Source organism: Doryrhamphus excisus, linkage group LG7 (genome assembly GCF_037039965.1).
Source record: "Doryrhamphus excisus strain RoL-2023G ecotype Guam linkage group LG7, RoL_Dexc_Guam_v1.1, whole genome shotgun sequence".
Classification (NCBI taxonomy): Eukaryota; Metazoa; Chordata; class Actinopteri; order Syngnathiformes; family Syngnathidae; genus Doryrhamphus; species Doryrhamphus excisus.
In genome coordinates this window covers 21,397,320-21,414,997 of record NC_136363.1, presented here as the reverse complement: position 1 = coordinate 21,414,997, position 17,678 = coordinate 21,397,320, and the positions used below count along the sequence as shown (strand labels likewise).

General features: G+C 44.1%; 1 long non-coding RNA gene across 1 annotated transcript; it reads left to right on the top strand.

Annotated features, from left to right (window-relative positions):
- Positions 1-2,968: 2,968 nt before the first annotated feature.
- Positions 2,969-6,206, top strand: LOC131108703 (uncharacterized). Its single transcript, XR_009120515.2, has 4 exons — positions 2,969-3,016; positions 3,321-3,393; positions 3,917-3,996; positions 5,813-6,206. It is a non-coding gene; the product is annotated as an uncharacterized LOC131108703 (long non-coding RNA).
- The last annotated feature ends 11,472 nt before the right edge of the window (positions 6,207-17,678 follow it).

The following is a 17,678-nucleotide window of genomic DNA, read 5'->3' as shown; positions in this document are numbered from 1 at the left end:
GTAAATCTATATTTATACATATGATAAACAATTATTAATTTACAAAGTAATTTAAAACATGAGGAAATATAGTCATCCAATTATTTCAGTGATTTTTTGTGATTTTTTTACTTACCTAAACTAGTATTAATTCAGTAAATAATTGATAAATATATACAATTTGAATTAGGAACTATAATAATAAAATTTGACATTATTTCAGTGATTTTTTTTAACCAGTAAATCTATATTCTATACATATTTTAAACAATTATTCATTTACTAAGTAATTTAAAACATGAGGAAATATAGTCATCCAATCATGCACATTTGACATTATTTCAGTGATTTTTATGACTTTTTTGCAGTAATTATACTTACCTAAACTAGTATTAATTCAGTAAATAATTGATAAATGTATACAATTTGAATTAGGAACTATAATAATAAAATTTGACATTATTTCAGTGATTTTTATGACTTTTTTTGCAGTAATGATACACGTCCTACTGTACATATTTTAAACATTTATGAATTAACAAAGTAATGATATTCCATTTGCCTGAGGTGCTAATATACAAGCTAAGCTATGCTATGAGTGGAAAAGGGAGCATAATTCTATTTGCACATGTTTGTTTTAGTGCTGACCTGCCAGCACTGCCACTCGTCAATCATCCTCCGTGGGGGCGAGCGTGACAAGCTTGGCTAATTTGTGTGGACGACATCAGAATTTAGCGTCTCCTTGCACATCAATCAAAAGCAAAGGTTCATTTGGGGCGTGTGACAGGAAGCGTCGTTTCCAGCCACGGTGCAGCACGCCTTTCCTGAAGTGCTTTTTTAAATTATTTTTTTTTTACCGCGAATGAAGTAAAGGCCGCATCCTCACCAATTGGGGGGGGGATCACACACAAAAGGCGCAGCCAGCACAGGAATGCAGCGTCAGCGCAAGCGGCAACGGCTAACGACGACATCCCTCATCAGCCGACAGTCAGCCTGATTGCTAAAGACGCCTGCTTAGCTTGTGGGAAGTATTTGTCAAGGCGGGATGCTTACAATCAGCCTTGCATAAAGTGATGAATGCTAACATTAGATGCTAGACAACGTCACCGTCGCCAACCATCACGCCGAGTGGGCCCGGCAATCATTCCTCCACCCTAAGGAGGCATAAATCCCTGCTGGGAGATGATAAGGCGGCGAGGAGATAATGGCGTCCCGCAGCACCTGAGAGGGCGTTCGTTACCGCCGTGATTGTTGTGACAACAATGTGGCGAGGTGAAAGGGGGGCAACGGGACGTGATTGTCAGCGGTGTTGCCGTCGGGGGCCATTGTGGATGTTTCTGCAAGCTTCAGCAGGCAGGAAAAAGGGCCACCGGTGTCCTAATAGATGGGCGGGGGGCTTTTATTGATGACAAGGAAAAGCATCGGCAGAACCAATGTTGCAGCAGAACCAATGTTGCAGCAGACATCAGACCTCAACTACTCAACTACTGGCGGAAATGCCGTATCACCTCCACGTCCATAATCGGGTCCCTCATCTCCACCCCAGCTTTGCAGCAGCGTTTAACTAGGAAATGCAACTCCGCCCCCTTGCTCGCCATATTGATCATGTGTCAGGCCGCGACTCCCGTGAGGCGACGACAAGCAGGGGAAGCATTACAAATGATCTAGATAAGAGGTGGCCGCCATCTTGTTTTGACTCTCCTCCATCAGCATCCTCCTCCTCCTCTTCCGTCAACTCTCGGGGATGATAGCGAGGAAAAGTCCCCCGTGATGAACGTGTTGTCGCGGCGATGAGGCCGCGCTCCAGCGTGTCATAAATCTCGCCCGGGGAGAGCGGCGTGAGATGGGTGGGGTAAATTGTACTATGATAAATATTGAGAGGCGCGATGAGCAATAGTTTTGTCACAATGCGGCGTGAAATGTGGCTTTGTGATTGGGCGGAGGCACAGAGGAGTAATTCAGGCGCTTACAGGCGAGGACGCTTGTGATGAAGCGGCAGCCTCGAGGACGGGCGAGGGGACGTGTCGTTGGGAGAGAACATGCAAGCTAATGCAAGCTAATGGCTTTGCTTTCTCTGCAACCACAAGGGTCTTGTCTGCTCACGTATGGCAGGAAGTGCCAAATGAAGACATACTCTTATATGTAAAGCTAAAAAAACACTTGACATTTTACAATTTAGATCCATATTTTGTAGCTTGAGATTCTTACACTCATTAGTAGTATAGCTATTTTATGTCCCATGCCCCATAAATGCACCGGGCTTGCCATTTTACATAGTCAATTGTCATCTAAGTGCAACATAATGCAATACTGTTAAAGTAAAGGTACATTTCCAGTCTTATTTCTTGCAATGTTAAGATTTAAAACTGTACTGTTTGACTTGCAATGCATTTTACTAATTGTCATTAGCACTGAAACTGAATATATAATACGCCTAAGCACTCTTATGTCCCATTCCCATAAACGCACCAGGCTTGCTAGCATAAGCATTTATCCACCCAACCACTTATGCTACGGTAGGTTCTATCCAATCTTCTTCAAATGACCTACTAATGTTAAAACGAGCTACAACTGTAGTATTTTTTATTATTTAAAATAACATTCATCGATTGACAACAAATGGCCTTTTTTTATAGTTTTTGTAGCACGTCTGTCAAAGCAAAGCATATAGCAATAGGTGTCCAAACAGATGCCTGACCCAAAAAACGCGAAAGCTAACTATAAATATAACTATTCGTTTTAATATTAATGTCAATTTTGAGCTTGTTTATGTTGTATATAATAAATGGAGACATTCTCCCGAGTTACCGTCTTTGTTATTTGATAGCTATACATATTTTTAGTCAGTCAGGCAGTGTACAAGGTGTCATGCTCTGTGAGAGGACCTGTTGTGTGGCTGTTCCGGTTTTGGTGCTCTTATTTTGTCGGTACTTCCTGCTTTGCGTTCGCCACGCTCTCGCACCTGCTGCTGATTGCAATTACACTATTACAGCATTTATTATCAAAATGTACTTGAACCTGCAGGTAAGGAAAGAAGGTAAGCAGTCTGGGGTTTGCGCTCCTCGGTAAGTATTTAAGTAGTCCGGGCAGGCGTTCGCAGCGCCACCGGGACCAGAGCCAGCTGTAATAAGGCCCAGAATCAGAGCTTGTTATCTGACCACTTAATGATTTTGCCAGTGATTATCAAGTGTCTTGAGGGTCACAGGGTTCCACTTTTAATTCAAGGCCTAATTGGCCCAGGTGCTCACTTGGCAGTGGGGAAGGAAAAAAAAATCCTTTGTAGCTCCCTGGAGTCCTCAAGCTTTTTTTGTTTTAAATCTCCAATTTTGACTTTCTTTCAGGCTTTGGTCGTCACACTTCTCTCCACCGGGTTGACTTCATCCTGCGGCGGGGTCACGTCCAGTCATTGTTAATGTGAGTACAATTACTTTGATGGCATTTTACTCAAGCGCCTGTCTCAAAATCTACTGGAGCAAGAAGAGAATGGCACTTATAATACTAGTTTTGAAGGAAAAAATGCCATAAAATTAGTTTAATTCACATATTTTACTTGGTAATGGATGTGGAGTCACTTTAAGTCATTGTGCATGCTATGGGATCACTGGAAGGACAAAATGGTGGCCATTAGCATAGCAAGCTACAAGCTAAGCTAACTAACTGAATCTGTAAATGCCAACCGCTCTGAGTCTTAGACCGATGAATCTGCTTTCATCACAAAGGGACACATTAAGTTCAACCTTTTGACCAGTCATCTATAGCACTCAAAATCAATGAGGTTCTCGGTGCCCAAGACCTGTACCCATTTGACCTTTGAGCTCAGGTCCCTTGGCCATCTCCAGTCAATCATTGAAAATCAATAGGCCTTTTTATAGTAGGTTAGAACAATTCACATTTACTGGTCGTTTGTCATTTCACTGAAGATTTGTCTGTCTTACAGCTTCTAAAGACCATGGAGTCAAACACTTGGTTCGGCCTTGTATTGATCTTCACCGCTATCTACAGTCTCCATGCAAGCAGGTGAGTTTCTGTGTGGGGGGGGTGAATCTTTTCAGATCTGCCATGGAGGTCATGCATGTGGAAGGAAGCTCCTGATTGCTGCACATTGCAGGCACCCTGTCTGGTGGGTTGGTGTTTAGGGTCTTGTCATGTTTAGTATCCAGGTACTGTTAAGGTGTAATGGAAGCCCAGGTTGCTTTGATAGCAGCCTGCAGGTCATCTCCATTGTTGGGTCTGGTGTGTCATCTTGACAATACTCAGTTTCTCTATGGGTTCAGGTCAGGTGAGTTTGCTGGCCAATCAAGCACAGGAACACCATGGTCATTGAACCAGCTTTTGGTACCTTTTGGGCGTGTGAGAAGATGCAAAGTCCTTCTGGGAAATGAAATCGGCATCTCCATAAAGCTTGTTAGAAGGAAGCGTGAAGTGTTCTAAGATTTCCTGGTAGATGACTGTTGACTATGCACTTTAGAAAACATGGTGGACCAGCACATCACATGGCTCCCCAAATCATCACCAAAGTCACACTAAGTCCAGTGTGAAGTTTCAATTGTCTGACTTGGGAGCTATGTGATCTGCTGGTGTTGGTCCACCATGTTTTCTGAAGTGCATTGTCAACTGTCATCTACCCAGGAAATCTTAGAACACTTCACGCTTCCTTCTGACAAGCTTTATGTAGATGCAGATTTCATTTCCCAGCAGGACTTTGCATCTTCTCACACGGCCAAAGGTACCAAAAGCTGGTTCAATGACCATGGTGTTCCTGTGCTTGATTGGCCAGCAAACTCCACCTGATCTGAACCCATAGTGAACCTGAGTATTGTCAAGATGACACACCAGACCCAACAATGTAGACCTGCAGGCTGCTATCAAAGCAACCTGGGCATTGCCACACTCGGATGGCTTCCATGCCTCAATGCATTGATGCTGTAATTCATGCAAAAGGACGCCCAACAAAGTGTTGAGTGCATGGAAATGAACATTTCATAATTGTTTAAAATATCATTTTCCATTGATTCTTATGCCATCTAAGTTTCACACTGCATTTTGGGTTTATCAGCCACAATCAAAATGTCAAGTTTGAATGCTTAACTGTAATAAATCCCTATAATATATGGCTTTTAAATTCTGAAATGAGTGAAATTTCTTCATGGTTCTTTTTTTTAGATGCAGGAATCTAATTTGCATGAGAAAGTCCAACTGACAGCTATTGTATAGTGTAGCCTATAGCAACATTATGTCGCATATGTATAAAGTAGAGTTAAAAATGGGTTGTCATTACTTGAAATTTGACGTTTTCTCTTTTTTTTTTAAAAGGGGGCAACGATGACGTTGCCTCCTACCAGGCTTTCAGCTCCAGTTGGCTCATTAGCAGGGACGCCACCGAAAGGTTGAAAATATTCCCCAAACTCTTAACGTAAACTTTCTCACACTGTACTGTTTATGCCTCTCCCCGGAGCCCCACTAACATTTTTGGCCATTACCAACTTTAGTAGAGTGAATAATGGCGGCGTTATTAATGTTTTGGGGATGCTAAGTTGTCTTCTGGGAAATAAACCTTGGGTTTAGTCCTAATTGTTGCTGACTTTTGACTTAAAAGGCAATATTTACACCAAATGTAGGCTAGTATGGGCAGCTAATGGCTTCCAACATTTCAGTAAAGTAGCTATTGGCTGTCGCTTTGTCGTCTAATTTGCATATGATGCTATAAAAGAGACAAACGCCTTAATTACCTATGGGTTTATTGATTACTGGTTAGCTTAATATTTAATATAAAGCACTTCTAATGGCGACCCAACAACCTGTTAGGACTGCAACAAGTGTACCACTTCCACAGGATGTTGGAGCAGACAAATATGCAGCCTGAAACCTCACCGCCTCTCGAGCCACATCTCCAGAGTACGCCATCTCGTGCCTTAGCCGTTGAGCAATCACCCGGCGAGACGCGCTCAATTTGACCCAACAAAGGCGTCTTATTACCCTCCCGTAATTGGAAACACCTCGCAAGGACGTGGCGCCACATCATGATTCCATTTACAATATTTACAACTCAATAAACATTTGGTTTCATCCGTCGTCCTTCATGCCTGCGAGTGGCAGATAAGACAGAGGTTAAAGAGAGCACTAAACAGAAATTGGCACAAAGCAGATCATATATGGACGCCAGCGCTGGAGCGTTCCTTTGAGAAGGATGCAGCTTTACATGGGAATTAGCCGCAAATGATGATGTAGGGGCCAGGCTGGGAATCAAGCGTGGGATACAATCAGGCTTTGGAGAGTTTCGCTGGCGGAAATGAGATGTGCTTCAAGCATGTTATGCTACAAGGAGGGACGCCACTCTGATATTTATATTAAAAAATAAAAAAATACTCTTTAGCAACGTGGTGGGGGGGTAGCTACACCTTCAAGGTCACATTCAAGCAATGCTAAGATGCATTACATGGATATAAATATGCTACTTGAAACTATTTTACCTGTCTCGAGTGACGTCAGAAAGCTAGTTATGGTAGCTCGAAGTAAACATTAGGGCCGTAATTGTTAATACTGAACGGGAGCCTATGCCAGCTGACTTGGGGCGTGAGGCGGGGTACACCCTGGACTGGTCACCAGCCAGGTAATTTATTGGTATTACTATATTCAATGCAAACTATCATTAGTTTTCAAATAGTGTTCAGGAATGTAGTATTTGTCAAAGAAAGCATCTGCAGTAGTAAAATCAGGCTTAATCCTGTGTCTACGCCCAAAATCCCAGCATGCTTTGCAGGGGTGCTTACAGACCTGCTGTTTGCTTTGATGGCAGCAGAGAAGGAAAAAAACATGAGTGGAGTTCACTCGGCGAGCATCTGCTAGGCCATACGAGAGGAGATAAATCTGCAACAGGCGTGATGCATCTTCATTAAAGTCAGCACTCAACACCTCTCTGAGAAAACTGCCAAACTGTCCAGATGCCACATTTAAGCTTTGTGAAGTTGTTTTTTTTTTGGGGGGGGGGTGAATTAAAAAAAAAAAAAAGGGAGTGTTTGGTTGGACATGGACGAGCGACTCCATGTGGGAGTGCCGCATAAATGTAGACATCAATCTTGCTTAAACAATTACACAGCGAGATGGTCATTTGCATAGAGCGCCATGGCAGCGACTGGAGGGGAGAGGAGAGGCTCGCTAGCGTGCAGCTGTTTGCACGATTAGCTCACAAAATCACCATGTCAGGATGCATTAGGAGTAGACTTCTGTTTTGCAGCAGGAGATGTACGTCCAAAATAGGCAGAATTTTGGCGACGGTGACAAAATGGAGTACCCAAAAACCCAACCGCAGATCTTAACCACTTCAACTGGAGGCCTGCCATCTTGGATCAGTCGCTGTTTTGGTGTTTTTATTTTATGTTAGGGTTCAGAACCTATGCTAATGACATGCAGTTTTAGCTTCCGTTTGGATGTTTTCTCATGTGCCAAATGCTATGTATTGCTTGACTGCTGTTTTGTGTATTGGTTAGCAGGGTAGCACAAAAACTACACACCCGATTCTGTCTTATTGAGCAATTTCAAAATGACAAGATTATTTAATCTTGCTGGAGGTCCGTGCTCCTCTAAAGTGATGTTTCCTGTTTCCTGTAGTGACCTCAACCTTCCTGTCTGCCAGCCACCGCGTGGGGAAGGATGAAAGACCTCTAAGATCATCAGGTGAGGACCTCTGCTAATAACACCACGGGCGCGTCTTCGCAGGCTGCCCTGTGTACATTTCAACATATCAATAATGCATGACGGCAAGCGTTTGACAAATCGATAATCTTTACCACAAACATCACAAGCCTGCGGGGAGACGGCGTGCACACCACCGACTTGGGACAAGGTCGCACGCTCCCTTAAACGCTCTTAAAATATGTCAAATAGATATTTAATTAAAAATAAAAGTCTGACTTGTGGAACAAAGGAGTGGGGGGGTGTAACGTGTGTTGTCACTATAAGAAGCAGTCTGTTTAATGAGTGACGAGGGCTGATTTATCGCCACCGCAGGGCCGCCTGGAACAAATCTCTTCATAACGCCGCCCCGATAATATTTTCCATTATGATGGTTTGTTCCACATGCATAACAAATGATTGGTGTTGGGCTTTACATGATAGAAACATGCATTTTGATTAAGTCCCACACCATTCTTACAAGTACTGCATCTTCCGTGTGCCTTTTCTCCATGTTGCCACGGCAACTTCTCGATCAATATTCAATTTAAAAGCGGCACCACAATTGTCGTCGTTTTTATTGCCGAAATAAATGTTTTGTTCAGATAGCTTAGCATATATTGACCTACATTGGACCGTTTTAATGTATCAAAATGGCTGCCGCATCATTTTTTTTTCTATATGCGGTGCATAATGGAAAATATTTGGACACCTCTTAAACAAATGCTCAGTATGAATGACGATAAAAGCTTAAGACATCAAAGAGACATTCACTGTAACAGGAAGTTGTTGGCGCTCCACGACATCAGCAGGCGGGAGACGTGGGGAGAAACACAAGTGGCCGTCCAGAAACACAAGTCGAGTGGCTATCGCTGGTGTTTGCGTTTGACTCCTCGCATTCATTCTGGAGATCCTAGAATCTCTCTCGCTCTCTCTCTCTCTCTCTCCTCCGCCACCCGACTAGAACCCAAACACCCCCCCAGTGTTTACTGTTGTTCCCGAATCCTGTATTGGAAGATGATCCCTGCTTTATTCAAATGATGAAAAAGCCCTAAGGCTCTCACTGAATCACGTACATGAATAATTTATTGACCTCATGACTCGCATATTAATAATACAAAGAGAAATCTGTTACTCTTGTTGAACGTTTGACAGGAGCCACTCATCCTATCATTAGGTCATTTAAACCGTTTTCATCACGCTATTTGTTCTTTTGTATCGAGTGTATATGGTACCCTTGCTAATATTGATTTGACAGTCTTCCATCATGCTTGTAGACACTTATGCCATCCGAGGCCCTCCTTTTATGCGAGAGTGACGTCTCACCTTAATATTTATGAGCACCAAATGTGACATATTGTTTTCCATGCTTAAAAAAAAAGCTGTATGTTTTTTCTTTTTCCAAATAGTCCAGCATTACATTGTTGTTTTAAAATAAAATAAAAATTCATATAAAAAGAAATGAGGGACAAAATAAGAATTGACATTGAACACTGAAAGCGTAAAGAGAACTTATTTGACGGCTGAGACGTTTCTTGGCCTACCAATGTGGAAATTCCCCGTCGTGTGCTTTTTAATTCCCGGAATCAGCGGCAGCACCTGTGTTTTATACAGCTGCCGTGATAAAAGCGGCGGATGTGCTGACGCCCCGTTTGCTAGCTTGTGACTGTTTATGCTTTTGAATAAACAAGGCGGCCCTTAAAAGGCGCCTTATCGCGGCGTCCATACTGTCCTCGCTCAATGAGGTGGAGAGTTTACAACTCCATGAAGCCGGGAGACTTTGGGGCAGATGACTCAAGCAGCCACAGGACGTTAGCTGATATCGCCGGCCGCTAGCGAGGCCTGGTATTTGGAGCGCCTTTATCTTTCGGGACGCTTGGGAATGCACCGTGCACATATATTCACACACTGCGCCTTAGCCTGCGGGGTGGAATTAAAGGCTGACGGATGTGTGCAGACGCTACAACTGATCATTCCCGTCACATCCCTCTTGGCTGCGGCTCTCCCAATGGGTGACGGAGGCACCGGGACCCGACTAAACGAACGATGAAAGCCAGCCAGATGGGAGGAGAACAAAACAGCTTTAGGAAAATGAGAAGGTAGGGAAAAAATACAATTGAATGTCAGGGAAAGTCAAAGGGAGCGCGCCATTTCATCCAAGAGTGAGCTCAATTCCACAGCAGGGACCCTCCAGTGATCAGGAAACTCCTCGGTTCCTTGACAGATGACGTGGTCCCATCTAAGGGGGAACAAACTAAAGCTATTCCCGATCGCTCGGTCTTCCTATAGTCCAAAAATAGGGAAAAATGCAGTTGTAGCATTCTCTATTGACATGCTAGCATCATAATCCATTAGACACGGCTTTATGACTTATGGACAGTTAGTTTCTAAGTTTGGTTTGATGGCAGCCATGTTTTTCAACCAAATTGTACAGATGGGTGCGCATGCATCCCATAATACTGTGTCCCAAATTTGGTGGTGATTGGGTTAATAGAAATAACAGCTGACCCCCTTTTAATGTCTATTCAGGACTAGAGTTAGCTTCCCGGTACTTTTTCCACATAATTGTGAATGTGAGTGGTTGTCTCTGCAGGTCAGGCCTGTGATTGACAGGTGGTCAGTTCCGGGTGTATACCTTGCCCCTCTCAGCTGGGGCGGACTGCGGCTTACCCGTAACCCTGAACAGGATAAGCGAAAATAAATGTAATGGATGGACGAATGTCTAAAGTAGAAGTCACGCGAGCCTTGTACATGCCGTGATTGATATGCAGATCAACTGGCGAGCGCCGCGTGACATCGTTTTCCCCGCCCCGGTGATGGATGAGTCCTCCTCCGCCAAGGTCACCCTCGTGATATTTGACCCTCGCTGCGAACACGCCGGAGGGCGAGAGATTAATGCGCCTTAATAAAGCGGTCACCGCCGTGCCGTTATGGAGTCTGACACCGGTATCCTAATAAAAGCCGGAGGTTAACGTGTATTTGTGCTGCGCTTTGCTCATCATGGCGCCTATAAGTATTATATACTGTCCATACATTGAGACCATTCCAAATCAAAGCCAAATTCTAGCCTTGATGCTGGACCTCAGGCAGTTAAAATGCGTTTTCTAAGCCCGTCTTTGTGACTGTAGCTTTAATGCTAATACACCGCCATATTTTAACAGCAACATCATACTTAAATTACCAGGATATTTTTCTAAAATGTGTAGCAAAGCCTGCTTCTTCCATGAAGTGGTGCTTGAAGACGTAGGACCGCCTTTTCTAGCTCGGGACAGGTCACAGGGTGGTATACATCTTTTTCCTCATCAAGCAGCCTCCAGATATTATATATAGTCATATACCGTCTCCTTTAAATCAGCAGCATAAGAATCCCCTTGTGATTGATTCGGTCACCGCCGCCTCCTTAGCACACGCAGACTATTGGCCTTACGCAGCCGACACCCGGCACATCGCCACAAACTGGGAAATCAGGCAGGGATACACAAAGGTCAGCGTCTGACAGGACTAAGACATATTGCACCTCCAGAGTTCCTCTGAGGACCGAGCAACTTAGCGATTTCACCTCCTCCCGCCCGTCTGGCACATTCTGGGGCAAAGCGCCATTAGTATTCAAGGACAACAGTCATGCTTCACAAGTCATTTCAATAGGCTGAGATCTCTTTGGCTTTCAGCCGCTGTTAATGAAAATTGCCCCGCGGCGATAGCATATTTTTCCCATGTAGCGTTTTCAACATTGTTTGGTACATTGATTGCCCCTATACCGCGCTTTAACGATCAATATTTGTGTGCATGTGGAAAAAAAGCATGATTTATATACAGTATATATATTTCAAAAAATGTTTGTTTAATATTGTCGCTGTCTTCCTCCTTTGTTTTCCTGAGCGTTACATTCTCCGCCAACCAATCACCATCTTGTGATGTCTAGCTCCACCCCTCTAGGCATCTTCCAAACCACTTTAGCGCCCGATGCAGACCAGGAAGACGTGTTAGCAACACCAACATAGGTACAGTATGTGATGCTAAAGTGCTAACATTAAAGTACATTTTTAAGCACAATGATTCCTCATTAGTCGCTGTTAGCCAGGGTGTCAAAGCTGTGGCTGTGGGGACACATTTCTGTCATTAAGTCACTTGCAGTACTACTTGTACTTACAGGTACGGATAGCTGCGTTTTGGCCAAGTCTCACTGTCATTAACACATTTTTTTTTTTTCTTCAACGGAACCCCCCCAAGGCCACCGGTTTAGTTGCACGCATCATTCGGCTGTAAATAATGTTTTTTGTTTCACGCGACCGTTGCTACAAGAGCCCCGGACCCGCTGTGCAAACACCTCCCGCTCTGCAGCACGTCCACATGATTAATAACGAGAGCGAGTAGCTCCGGTGCGTGTACACGTCCCAATAATTCACTCGCTGAGGAGTGCAGCTGTTTGCACACTGCCTGGAGAGTCGGGGTGTGCGGCAGGAAGCCTTGGCAGCAGGAGGGGAGGGGCTTAAATCGAGAGATGAGCAAGCAATTCGAGGGGAAAAGAAAAATTGCAATAAACGTGTCGGGGTGCTGCTTTTTCTACGCCACGTTAGATTAGCGCGGTGTTAAAAATAGTGCGGGATCGGTCTGTGCGCTCACAGAACAAGGGTTTTTACAGCGGGTGTGCCACCACGCCTTCTTAAGTGATAATAAACTCCGCCCTGTGGGTTTCACGGCCGCCATCACAATGTTTTTTTTGTTTTTGTAGATGGCAGCAGACTTCTAATAGGAGTATCAAGAATAGGATTTACAGCACAACACTGCGGGATTTACGAGGCGCTTGTTTGGCAAACACACGATCATCAAAACACTTTTTGTTGTTGCTTTTGTGCCCCGGGGTTCTAACACGGAATAAGACATAATGAGCATTGATAGTAGCTCAGGCGCAAAATGACACACACACACACACACACACACAATGACACCTCCCTGTTTTCAGGCTGCCAAATGTGATAATTACACAGCCGTATTAACGGATGTTATCGTTCTATAAATAAGTTACGAACTACGAGCTTAGCACAGAATTTTGGAAGCCGAGTTTGCGGCAGACCTGAGCTGAGCTGTTGACGTTTTGTTTCTAATGCCGCCCTTGCTGGGGAGGTGGGAACATGCATTTAGTTTGTCGCGTTAATGCTAATGCGCTACTTCATCATATTTTGGTGCCCCTTTGCACATATACAGTCATCCCTTGCTTTTTCTTTTTTCCCACATCTGACGCTAGCTTCATTTTAAGATGTGTAGCAAAGCCTGGTTTGTTGTGCATTTTTAATGCCAATTTGGCGAGAATAGAGCACGTTTTGTATTTAATTAGATCAACTCCTCTGCTCCTCATTCCAATTCTATACCGTCATTGTTTGTATTCCTGTATCTCTGTTCTCTGTGGGATGTTCCGTGTTCCACATGTAGTCAAATGTTGTGTGGGCATAGAAAAATCAACATTCATTCAGTTCTTTTTTTTTTTCATGTTTTAAGAAGTGCAGCGCCGGAGCACAAAGCCTGCGTATTAACGAGGCCCACCCACACACATGCACAGGAACAAATGACAAAATAGGCATCAGATGGGTTTCCCCGCATTGAAGTCAAGTGCCGCCGCGACGTGATCTCATTGCTCTCGTTGGAGCGCTTTGTTTGAGAGCGCGTGGAGGAGGCGGGAGATTTTCATTTGCTTTACCAGCTCGTGCACACCCAATGCAAACTCATTAAGTCGGGCGAGCCCGCATAAGTGCAATAAATGACCGCCTGATCCGACAAGATGTGAAGAATTACTTGTTTGAACGTGTTGACTGGGTCACTGCCACATGCGCCCGTCCGCATCTGATCTGGACTCAAATTGAGCGTTTACACTTTTGTAGCTTTCTGGAGCTGAACCTAATCTAATCCAGATTCAACAGTCACCTTTTATAGATATTTTTATAGGTGTTAATTATTCTCTTTTTGTTTACACACAACTTGGAGGACGAGGCGACATAATGAACATGAAGCAAAACGCCATAATTATCATTGATGGGCTCGGGGGGGAAGCGGGTGAGTCACAGCGGGTGGGGGAGTGTCTCTGATGAGTGACGAGCATCTCGATAGACAACATCGTTAATGTGCCGTTGTGGCATCTGCAGAGACCATGAATAATACGTCTAATGATGTTTGTACTGCGCGACGACACACATGGAGCGGCGGGCGGCCATTTAGCATGAAACCGCCATTCCAGACACGCACGTACAGATACTCATCCACTCATACATTTCCATTTAGACTAATTGAGGCAAATTGATTGTTTTTCCTGCAGAATCACGTGTGATGAACTCTGCTCACGCTTTATATAGTCGGGGAGCAAGAAGCGTGAAAATGATGGGGTTCTCATTTTCAGGGTGATTTTCGGAAGGATGTGACCTTTTTAATATGCCCCCCCTTCCTTCCCCTCGACTCTCCTCTCCCAATCGTCCGCCCGCTGCTTGATGACTCAGCAGCTTTTTGAAAGGCGTGACTGACAGGTGGGCACAGAGTGGCATTTTCAAGCTCGTCATTTCAAAATGACAATGAGCCCCCAGATAAGCCAAATGCATTCTGCCGTTGACTAATACAATATTGTAGCGCTTGAGCTAGTTTCAGGTCGACTCTTATCGCTCTTAGTTGATTATTTACTTCCCCGCAAGATGGAAAGACTCATTTCCATACAGCTTTGTAGCTATTCATGCTAATCGTTACATATTATAGTGAAATGTTATTGTTATAAATGTAATCAGAACAGGTCAGGTGATGGACACAAATTTGGAAAACATCACTTTGTAGGGTTTACATCAGTATTTCATTTTTAAATCTATTGTAAATTAGATTTAAAAAATCAAATTTCAATTTAAATGTGCTCTACAAATGTAGAATTTGAGTCTACTCTTTGATATATTCATTAAATAAGTTAATATAGTTTGGATGTCCGACATTTTATTGTACTTTTTGTATTTTAGAAATCCTGGCAAATATATTAACACTACTGCATTTCAATTTGTGGCGATATCATCATACGCTAATTAGCTCTACCACCGCATCCTTTTGTATTTAGGCCCCCTACAAAAAGAATATGCTGCCGGCATAGATAATTGAGGCATTGATGAGCTCCGTGCTACCAAAGACAACATCCTAGTGACGATGCGCTCACCAAATATTTTCCAAGGAAGCGTCCGCTCGCTAACAAAGAGTGGCCAGAAAGCGATGAAGTCATTAAAATGAATAAACTGATGGAAAGGTCAAGGTAATTAACCTGGTAGATGTGCTTACCACGCTGCGGTGGCGCCGCGCGTCACAATGGCTGCCGGCTGTAATTGGTCACGGTGAGGGGGCGGCTGTTTGTCGTAGCGGCCGGGAAAAGGCCAACACACAGTCTCCTTGTAAACACTGAATTACATGCTAATTAATTAACTGTGCAAATTTCAATTACACCAGTGGAGAATGATGCAAAAACCTTCTGCAGCAAGAACTGCAGCGTGTTCCACTCGTGTGGATGCGTTCAGTGGAGAGGTTTTGGGAATGACACGTTGGTGTCACACCTGGTGTTTGCTTTCTAGTGCCTTAGCTCAATGTAAAGCTCAATTACTGGTCTTTTTACAGTTACGGAGGGGGCGGAGTCTAAATTCAAACAGTAGGCTCTGATACCCATATTGAGGTTTTATTGAATCATTTGTATATCATTGTCAGGGCGAGATGTTGTTGTCAATCCATTATTCCATTATTATGGACACGGGTATTCATTCAATCATGAAGATGGATTGATGGAAGATGGACCTTACTGTAGCTATTGGGGCGTCGTCTCTTGCTAAACACGACGGGAAATCACTGTTCCATTTCCAGCAAGGCCCTGACTCCAAAAATGGACAGAACCACTTCATTATCCTAAGACACTGACTTTGAAACAAAAGCTCAAACCAGTAGGACACTGGCATAGGACCAGTAGAACCAAGGAGGATACCGTCAGTAGAAACGATGAGGCGTTCAGACTGAACCAGTAGAACAAACAAACTGTCATGCTAATCTAGAACTAGTGCCATATGGACATAGAACCACTCAACAACCTAGAACAGGTGACAAATGGACTGAACCAGTAGAACTAAAAGTACCTTTGTCATGCCAATCTAGAACTAGTGCGATATGGACATAGAACCACTAGACAACCTAGAACAGGTGACAAATGGACTGATCCAGTAGAACTAATAGAACCTATGTCATGCCAATCTAGAACTAGTGCGATATGGACATAGAACCACTGGACGACTTGTGCGATGCCGACCTAGAACTGGTGCGATACAGACATAGAACCATTAGACAACCTATGAGATGCCAATCTAGAACTAGTGCGATACGGACATAGAACCACTAGACAACTTAGAACAGGTGACAAAAGGACTGAACCATTGGAACCTATGTCATGCCAATCTAGAACTGGTGCGATACAGACATAGAACCACAAGACAACCTGTGAGATTCCGACATAGAACATGTGCGATATGGACATAGAACCACTAGACAACCTAGAACAGGTGACAAATGGACTGAACCAGTAGAACTAAAAGTACCTATGTCATGCCAATCTAGAACTAGTGCGATATGGACATAGAAGCACTGGACAACTTTTGAGATGCCGACCTAGAACTAGTGCGATATGGACATAGAACCACTAGACAACCGAGAACACGTGACAAATGGACTGATCCAGTAGAACTCATAGAACCTATGTGATGCCAATCTAGAACTAGCGCGATACGGACATAGAACCACTAGACAACCTAGAACAGGTGACAAATGGACTGAACCAGTCAGACTGAACTAACAGAACCTATGAGATGCCAATCTAGAGCCAGGCAGACACGGACATAGAACCAGTAGAACTGACAGCTAACCAGTGAGACACGAAGATAGAACCAGTAGAATTGACGGATAACCCCCGAGTTGCCGATCTAGAAGCAGCGACACAGACGTAGAACCCTCTGAATTTTGTCCACTTCCTGTGGGAGTCATATCTCTTGTGTAATGTGAGCACATGTCAAGTGTGTGCACGGAGGGGATGTAAAGTAAGAAAAAGCGATTTGGAGTGTTCTTGTTGGAGCGTAATCTCCCAAAGTGTGCTGTCAGAGTGGAGGAGAAGATTAGCGAGGTGTTGATATTCATCTCCACTCCTCCATCATCTAATGGCTATCTCGGCCAAGGCTCTCATCCGCATGCTAACGGGCCAAAGGCGGGCCGTCGCTCTTTCATGCGTTGAAGTGCGCTCCGTGAGACGTGCGTCTGCCGGGCCTTTCATAATGCATCAAATGCATGCACGTGCATGTTTGACTTTACATATGGCACTGCCCGAGCCGGCGACGCATGTAAAATGCATGACTCCTTCACGCGTGTGTGCGCTTTTGACAAGGCCGTCAATCAATGACCTGCTTTGACAGACGTCGTTATTATTCCCCAATCGCTGCATGAAACTGACCGCCTCCTGGTGCTAAATAATGCTAAAGTGCTAACAAGAGCGCTAAGCTGGACTACGATGCGCTTCCGCTCATCCGTAGTTATCCGATTCCTCCAGTGCCGCTCGCACGTCTGCTGTCAAAGTTCAAAGCGTGCAAACACTTTGGCGAGTCTCTTTGAAGAAATGTAAATGTTACACGGTGCCCTGATTGAAACGCAATCAGACGGAATGCGCACAACAAAGACGACTGCAATAAAAACGTCTCTTAAGCTATCATCACGCCGAGAAAAACCTGCCTTTTGTCTCTTTTTTTTCATCACTGACAACTCCAGAAGTTGAAATTAGCATCCGTGTGTCTAATTGAACGGGAAGTCTTATCAAGGCCGCGGTGGCGACATCTCGCCATCAATGTCGCCGCACAGCTGATCGCTTGCGGACTTTCTTTATGCGCTTCATTAAAAATGTCTGCCATCAAAGACGGTTTGAGTCGCCGTCGGCAATCGTGTCCGATTTCATATTCAATGCAGGAAGTAGACATAAACATGTGTCAAACCCTCGGAGA